Raw genomic sequence first — 9,311 nt, 5'->3', positions numbered from 1 at the left:
TGTATAGCACATTATTACATATTATCTTGTTTCTACCTGTATCTAAGGTGTATTGATCATTCTCATATCGTGGACTGTAGATATTTGTTGCTGGAGTTCCTTGGTGGCTGACAATTGTTTTGAGGTTTCCTCCGGGATAAACGTGTGGGAAAGGCTACTCTAGAAATACTGAAATATTACTGAGTTGTAGATTTGTCATTGATAGATAAGACCCGGAAAAAGGGAAATACATAACGCTGGATATTGAACTTCTGAATGTATTTGAAGGAGTGCTGAGACATATCTGCTAATAGAACACGGAAACCCCTTCACTTCATTTGCTGTCACCAGAAGTACAATAAAGGTTCTCCGCACGCCGCTGACCTCATCGATCTATGTCAGGCTCTTCAACTCATTCATGTCTTCATGAATCATCATACAATCCAGTGCTGCAATACTAGTGTAGTGTTCCAGAGTTCCAGCAGCCAATTAGAATCCAGATGTCATTTCTGTAAGCAAGTTAGAAATTTTAAAACTATCTGCTGATTGGTTGCAACGGACATTACATTTTAAAAATCTGATTGAGTGCATGGAACTGTGCCGCAAAGGTGTGCCAAATGCTTGGTTGCGGTGCGGTGGTGACGTGTCAACTACTCCTTGGGATCACAGAAAAAAGCACAGGGATGAGCTCATCTACCTGTCACTCTGCATTCTCCTCCTATCCTCATGCTTTGTGTCAGCACATAAACTGATCTACTTCTTGTACTGCTTCCCCCTCTCACACTATAAGCCCTGCTGTAGAGGGGCTGCAGCTGTAATACCAGGTCACATTCAGGCACTTACACTGCTTGTATTAAAATATTAATTTAATGGGGTATTGATGATTACAGAGCTGCATTGATTTGTGTCTTTTATATTTGCCTGGTGTTCAGCTTTAAATACAATAGTTTGAGGGGTTTTGGTTAATTTCTATTGCTTACTCCTTCCTATTGTATGTGACTGCACTGGAGCACGAATTAAAGAAGAACTCCGGGCAGAAATAAAATGAACCCTTGCAGTCAGGCTACTCCTGCACTGCAATAGTTAACAGATCATTTTGGTTTTCGGCGAGAAAATAAAAAAGCTATACTTACCCAAACCTCGGACCCACCTGGCTGCTAGACCAGCCCCCTTAGCCTCTCTCCCCCTTTCCGCACTTAACCCTTGCAATGCTGGGGGAGCCTAAGAAAAGTTTACCCGGGGTTCTGCTTTAAATCAAGCAATTATTGAAGCCTATTATTATTATTACCTATAAGCAGCTTCACTTTAATATTCACCTCGCTGTCCCCCATAGACTCGAGCGCCTCTCCTCTTCTGGGTTTAACGATGCCCAATGTCACCCACCTACTACCTGTGAGTCCAGGCTCAGTCCAGACACGTCCTCTGGGGGAGGCATCATTACACCTGCTGGGCTCACAGTACTCGCCATGCCTCTAACCTAATACAGTGGGGTGACGGCTTTCCAAAATGTGTCCTCTTGTGGTGTTTCTGCTGTCCTGGCACTTCAGGGCCTCCAAAAATGTCAACAGTAGTCAGGAAATCAGATCCAGGATTTATGCCCCTGGAAAGTGTGAAGGTTCCCCTTGGATTTTGGGCCCCTCTATGTGGCTAGGCTGCAAGAAAGTGTCATGCTTGTGGTATCCCCAGACTCAGGAGGAGTATCAGAATGTGCTATGGGGTGTAATTCTTAGTATGTCAGCGTGGTGTGTGATAAACAACTGCTTAAAGTGACAACTTTGTGCAAACAAATATTCAAGTTTTATTTTCTTTATTCATTAAAAAAAAAAAATGCAGCAAAAAATTAGTTCTTCAAAATACTCATCATGCCTCTTACTAAATACCTTGGGATGTCTATTTCACAAAGGTGTCGTTTGGGGGGGATCTTAGTTTCCTGGCATTTTAGTGCATCAAGAAATGTAATGGGCAATCAGAACTAAAAAAAATCCATGAGATATAGTGTGTGTAAGGGCCAAACAGGCAAAAGCATATTCAGTGTTACCTGGGAGTAAACACAGACCCCATTAGAATGGCTGTGGAGGCAATTTAAAGTGACACTAAACTCAGGAGTTAAATCTTAAAATTCATTCAAGTATATTAACCAGTAACAAAAATGTTTCTTATTTGTGTATCACTCGGCTGTAGATCCTCAAATCATCTCTGAATTGTTGCTGACTCTGTCCTTCCTTCTGGAGGGTGGCTACTTTTGTTCCCCATGGTCCCTGTGTGTGTTATAAAGTAGTCACCGCTCCAAGCACGCTCCTGTGATGGACTACAATCTCAATATTAACTAGTAAACTAAAAGTGAGATTGTAGTCCACCACGGGAGCGAGCTTGGGGAGGTCCGGTGATGCCAGGCACATTCTCCACCCTGCAGCTGTATTTCACAAAGAGGTAAACTAAAACCTCTGCTTTAAACCCGGGTATTATTATTTTCTCTGTGCTGGCTAGCCCAAAAGTATGCTGGGCACCCCTCTTGCACAGATTATTACTGTCTGTGACTTCCTGTTCTGCCGTTGACCACCAATCTCATTTTTTGTCTTGTTGCCAAAGGGAAGGTAAGTGAGGTGGGCCTCCCCAATAGCGTCATGGACAAGAATAAAAACATTAACAGAAGGACAGAGGGACAAAAGGGATTTGAGACATAAAGTGGTTGATAACTCCAGTGGTTCTCAATGTATGCCGTCCAAGGGTGTCACCAGGATTAGGATCGGCGGATGGGCATCTAATGTCTATAATCGCCTTTGCCGAATTTTTTATGCAAAACAAAGTATCATCAGCATGAGGAAAATCAGTCCAAAACTTTTTGTTAACTCATTCATTGCCAGGGAGTGCTGTTCTTGCTCTTGTGAAATCCCTTTGCTGAGGATTGGATAAAAAAAAAAAAATCTTAGTCTCCTTCAAATGTGCCCTTTGACCATGCAAAAGGCAGTTATCAGGTCATGATGCCGAGCTGACTGATGTCCTACCTTGGTCTGGTGCCTGCTTCCTTTCCGAAAGAAGCCTGCAAAATGCACACGCTCCCTTAGAAGTTTATTCCAGCTTCTTGTGCTCTTTCTGGTGATTGGCTGGCAGGGAAGCGGGGAAGTCCCAGAATCTGAGGGCTGGCTGAACACTTGCTCATTTTTTAATTTTTTGATTTTTATCTTTTTTAGGAAAAACAGGGAAGACTCGAGACCATTAACCCCTGCACGCCCACCCTGAACCGGAAACGCGCCCTTGTATAAAGTGTGCGTGTTATACGACAGCAAAGATTTGAGAGATTTATGTAATAAGAGCTTTGGCTGAGTGACAACACAATAACACATGAAGCACATGGTGTCCTTTTTATTAAAACTTATTTGAAACAGAAGTTTCAAGAACTTTTCAGAGAGGAGAGAAAGAGAATGGACAAATCCCTCCAACCGTTATGCAGGCTGCCATTGCAGGTCTCTTGTTACCTGGTTGTTATTTGTATCCAGAGGCTTTAATATGTTATGTGGATCAAGCAATAGCAAAAAAGTAAAGTAAAAAAACAAGTAAAGGGTTTAAAGTGTAGGTTAAACTCGATGGACTTGTGTCTTTTTTCAACCTGACTAACTATGTAACTATGTGTAATAAATATCTCCAGTCCATTTATACTGTTAGATTTTGACACATGTGTTCCAAATGTGCTAAAACGTGTCCTGGTTCCTTACACCAAAGATAGTATCTGTTCCCATGTCAGTGCGGTTCTTAGAAAGTCAACATGTCCAGATTTAACTGCGTTTTAGTGAGTTGGGAGGTACATAGAAGTCAATGGCAATGCATCAAAACGCATGTGGCATACATTTGGATACGTTGGCAGCAGGCATTAACAAGCAATGACAGGTAACTTTATCCACCACAAATGCTAATTTAAAAAAACACATTGAAAATGCGCGTCACTAACTCATGTCAACGCAAAATGAACTGCTCATTGGCAAATGGCAATGCACCTGCCTAATGCTGCAAACAAATGCACCTCTACGTACACGCATAGAGCCAAATGGACCCTAAATCACCCATCATATATGTAACAGACAATAAAACAATTTATGTATCTGATGCTAGGCTTACTTTAACTAGACAGAGAGAAGTAGGGAGGAGGGAGGGGGAGAGAGAAACAGAGAAGGGATAAAAATAAAGAGAGGAAGGAGAGAGAGAAAGAGGTAGGGAGAGAGAGAGAGAGAGAGAGAGAGAAAAGGAGAGAGAGGGAAAGGGAGAGAGGGAAGGAAAGATAGAGAGGGAGGGGGAAAGATAGAGAGAGGGGATAGGGAGGGAGGGCGAAAAAGAGGGAGAGAGGGAAGGAGAGATAGAGGGAAGTAGAGATAGGGAGGGGAGAGGGAGGCAAGGAGAGAGGGCGGGGAAGAGATAGAGAGAAGGAGAAGAAGGGAGGGGGAGTGAAAGGGTTAGAAAGAGAGGGAGAGATAGAAAGAGGGAGGGCGAGACAGAGGGAAAGAAAGAGAGAAAGAGGATGGGGAGATATAATGATAGGGAGGAGGAGAGATAGAGAGAGGGAAGGAGAGAGAGAGGAACAGGGGGAGGAAGAGATAAAGAGAGGGAGAGAAAGAGATAGAGAGAGAGAAGGAGAGAGAGGAAGAGGCGGGGGGGAGGAGTGGGAGGGGGAAAAAAAGAGAGAGGGAAGGAGAGGAAGGGGGAGAAAGAGGGAAGGAGAAAGGGAGGGAGGGAGGGAGAGAAATAAAGAAAGAGGGAGGTGGAGAGAGGGAAAGAGAAAAAGGAGGGAGGGGAAGAGAGTGAAGGAGGGAGGGAGTGGGAAAGAGAGAAAGAGGAAGGGGAGAGAGGGAAAGAGAGAAGGAGAGGGGGCAGGGAGGGAAAGAAAGAGGGAGGGGGAGACAGTGAAAGAGAGAAAGAAGGAGGGGGAGGGAGGGAAAGAGAGAAAGAGGGAGGGGGAGAGAGGGAAGGAGAGAAAAAGGGAAGGGAGATATAAAGAGAGGGAGGGAAATGGAGAAAAAGAGGGAGAGAGCGAGCAAGAGAGAGAAAAGAAAGGGGGCATAGAGGGAAGGAGAGAGATAGTATCTGTTCCCATGTCAGTGACATGGGGGAGAGAGGAAGAAAGGGAGGGGAGAGACAGATAAAGAGAGAGTGGCAGAGAGAGAGTGGAAGAGAGAGAGCAAGAGAGAGAGAAGAAGAGGGGGAGAGAGAGAGAGAAGGAGTAAGGGGGTGAGATAATTGGAGGGAGGGGGAGAGAAAGAGGGAAATAGAGAACCAGAGAGTGGAAGGGAGGGGGAGAGAGAGCAAGAGAAAGTGGGGACAGAGAGGGAAGGGGAGAGAGAGATAGGGGGGAGAGAAAGAGAGAGAGAGAGAGATTGAGAGAGATGAAGGGGGTAGGGAGGGAGAAATAGAAAGTGACAAAAGAACAACACAACAAATGCCACAATTTTACTATTTTATTAGATCATGTTACACTGTGTGAGTTCATCAGTTACAGAACTAATGCTCACATACATTTTCATTGATTTATTTTACAATTTTATTTTAATATTTTGGATACAAGTAGAATGCATTACACTTCAATTCTTGCATTGCAGGCCCTCAGGTCCACTTTTCTCCAGCAAGGAGAACACGAAGCAGCAAACTACTGACATCACTAATTCACATAAAAATAACACTTATCTGAGGGAGGAGATGGCAGGATTCTTCTTTGATTATCTCACGCTGTAGATACGATGCTATGAGGCTACAGGAAAAGCAGTGCACTTTCTTCCCCTCTGAGTTTTGCTGCACCTGCTATAGAGGGGAAGAAAGAGCACTGTGCATGTGCAATGTTTGAACGAGCTGCAAGGCTTGTTCATTGTGTCTTGTGCTTTCTGCCCATACCGTCCGATTTTTGTTTGAATTTTTTGGGCAATGTGCCTAAAGGTGAACTAACCCTTTAAACTGGCATGCAGTGCTATCAGATGTGGACAAATTTGTTGGTGCCGTTACAGCTCATTGAAAAATAATGAAATTAAAAGATATTACCTTATGTATACCTACATGTCTTTGGTATGTCATGGAGTAAAGTTAAAAAAATCTGTGAAAAGAGATAAATGATTGCTTATTCTTCAAATTTGTTGTTGCCACTAGAAAATAAAAAATAATATAATTGGATCATAGTGATGTTTCAAACGAAATGTTTTCTATCATTAATATCACACACGTCTTCAATCTTGTAATCAGTCAGTCAGCCTATTTAAATGGAGAAAAGTCATCACTCTACTTTTTGGTATCATTGTATGCACCCCACCGATCATGGACCAGAGAAAGCAAAAGAGAAAGCTGTCTGAGGAGATCAGAAAGAAAATGATAGACCAGCACGTCAAAGGTAAAGGCAAAGAGACCATCTCCAAGCACCTTGATGTTCCTGTGACTACATTTGCAAATATTCTAGGTAGTTTAAAGTCCATGGGAATGGAGGAAAATCAACCCCAGATTGAACAGAAAGATAGTGTGAATGGTAGACAAAGAGCCAAGGAAAACCTCAGAAGGGATACAAATTGAACTCCAGGGTCAAGGTACATTAGTGTCCAATCACACCATCCTTGTCTTCTTGATACTATAGGCTAAGACCCAGGAGGACTCCACTGTTAAAAGAAAAACACAAAAACATGCCAGACTGGAATGCATGAAAATGCATATGGACAAGGCACAATGCTTCTGGGAGAATGTCCTTTTGGACGCATAAGACTTAATTGAGCCTTTTGGCAAGTCACATCAGCACTATGTTCACAGATGAAAAATAAAGCTTTCAGAGAAAAGAACGCTGTACCTACTGCAAACACGGAACAGGCTTGGTTATGTTTTTGGATTTCTTTGCTGCATCTGGCATTGGATGCCTTGAATCTGTACAGGGCACAATGAAATCACAAGACTATAAGGTGTTTTGTGGCCAAATGTACTGTCCAGTATCAGAAAGCTATGGTCTCAGTCGCACATTATGGGTGCTCCAACGAGATAATGACCTAAAACACACAGCTAAAAGCACCAAAGATTGGCTAAGAGCCAAACATTGGACTATTTTGAAGTTGCTTTCTATGAGCCCTGATCCCAATTTTATTTAACATCTGTACAAAGAGCTAAAACATTCAGTGTGGAGAAGGCACCCTTCAAACCTGAGACAGCCGGAGTGGTTTGCTGAAGAGTGGGCCAAACTAGCCAGGGGTGGGTCAAAGTAATGGGAATGTTTAGTGGACACAACTAAAAATTCTAGAGTATACTTACTTATTGTTTAAATCTTCCAGGCCATTCCAGCTTGATTCAGGTGTTTCACCTCGTCACAAACATACTGATATGAACATCTCAGATCCTACCAAAAGGTATTGTCAGAGGCATGATTAAATCCTCTCACTTAATGCCAAGCTTTGTCCCTGCTTTACCGCATGCAAAACAACAAACAGGGATCCATCCCATCACAAGCATTCTGCAATCAAAAACTACAATCTATTCATTTCTCCAATTAAGACAATTACCTCAAACCATTGTTAGGAAAACTCACAGACCTTCTCTATTTATGTGAAGATGGCCAGTCTATGATGTGAAGTTACAACACCAATTCTACTAGAGAAAAGGAATGAGAAGCATCACAACTGTTTAGCGAGATTGGTTTTACACTATTGCATAAAGGTAACTTCAAAGTGTTCAAAGTTCATTTGATCTTCCTGAGAAGTGCATTTAAACCCTAAAGCTTGAGCTATTGAGCTTTGTTAACAACAGGGTTTTTTTTCCAGCAAAGCAGTTGAATATGGGAAATTCTATCTGCAGTGGCAATTAACCAGTTGACATCCGCGGTGTTAAACCCCCTTCCCATCCAGGCCATTTTTCAGTATTCAGCGCTGCGGTACTTTGACTGACATTTATTCCGTCATGCAGCGCTGTACTGAAATGAATTTTATACCCTTTTTTGGGGACAGATAGAGCTTTCTTTTGGTGGTATTTATTCACCACTGGGGGTTTTTTTTTTTTTACTATATTAAGGAAAAATTACCGAAATTTAAAAAAAAAAAAACAGTTTCCCCTATATTAAATGATAAAACATTTATTATTACCCAATTTTTTGGTAAAATATAAAAGATGGGGTCACGTCGGGTAAAAAGACACTAAACATGTCAAGCCTTAAAATTGCGTGCGCGCGCGAAACCTCAAAAAACGATAATACCCAAAATTGGCCATAGGCGACGCTTTAAAAGCTGTTACCGCTCATCAGTTTAGTGTTATCAGTGATTGATGGCCCTAAAATGATTGCTCTCACTGCGACGTTCGCGGCGATATGTAACATGTGTAGCGCAATTGTAATTTTTGCGCGCTGGGGCACCGGACGCGTATTTACGTTTATAGGCGCGTAAACGTGGGGGTGGGGGAGTTAAACATTTTGGGGGGGTTTTTTCCCCTTTTTTTATATGTGGCTTTTATTTTATTTTATTTTTTTATGTGTTACTTTTCTTTTTTTTTATTTATATTTTTTTTTTTGCACTTATTGTTATTGCTATTATATAGGGGGATAACAACCCCCTATATAATAGCAAAGGCACACTGACAGGTCCTCTTTATGGAGATATTAGGGGTCTCTAGGACCCCTAATATCACCTGTGGACCCCAAAAGAAGCTGATGAAGCAGAGATCTGCTTTATCAGCTTCTTCTCTCTCCAGATGACTGACAGGTGAATGCGGAAGTGATGTAATACACATCACTTCTGCATTCACAGCCCAGACGGAGATCAGCAAGGAGCTGATCTCCCGTCCTCCTCCTCCTGACGCCCTCGGAGCCGGTCCCGGGATCCAAGATGGGGCAGCGGATCCCGGGAATCAAGGTGAGGGGTCAGGGGGGGAAAAAAAAAACGGATGCGCCGACCGCGCGCGGGGGGAACGAGCACATATAGGTGATCGGCGGGCTATGGACCCGCTGATCGCCTATATGTGAAACACCCGGTAACGGGTGTGTTTAATCGTCGGGTCTTTTCTGCCCGTGCGTGCCCGCTAGGGGGCGCGCGCGAGCAGAAAAAAATTGCCGTCTAGAGACGGCAACCCGCAGATGTAGCAGTGCCGTCCGTCCGTTTTTTGAATACGGGCGGACGGCAAGAGGTTAAACATTTAAAAACCTCACAGTGAACAAGAATGAAAGAACTTCATAAAAGTGTAATCTATATTGTCCGCAGATAAAAAACCATCTGTTGGCAGTTCTCTCCCCTGTGCCTGCAGTCCCAGGTCCTGGCACAATGCTTGAATTTTGGCCATCGGCCTCAGGATCAGAAGCTGCGGGCAAGGGGTAGTAATACCTCTGAGAGTGGAATTTATTACAC

This window comes from Nanorana parkeri, unplaced genomic scaffold (assembly GCF_000935625.1).
Source record: "Nanorana parkeri isolate BGI_ZX_2015 unplaced genomic scaffold, ASM93562v1 scaffold174, whole genome shotgun sequence".
In the NCBI taxonomy this organism is placed as follows: Eukaryota; Metazoa; Chordata; class Amphibia; order Anura; family Dicroglossidae; genus Nanorana; species Nanorana parkeri.
This window is presented reverse-complemented; position numbering follows the sequence as displayed.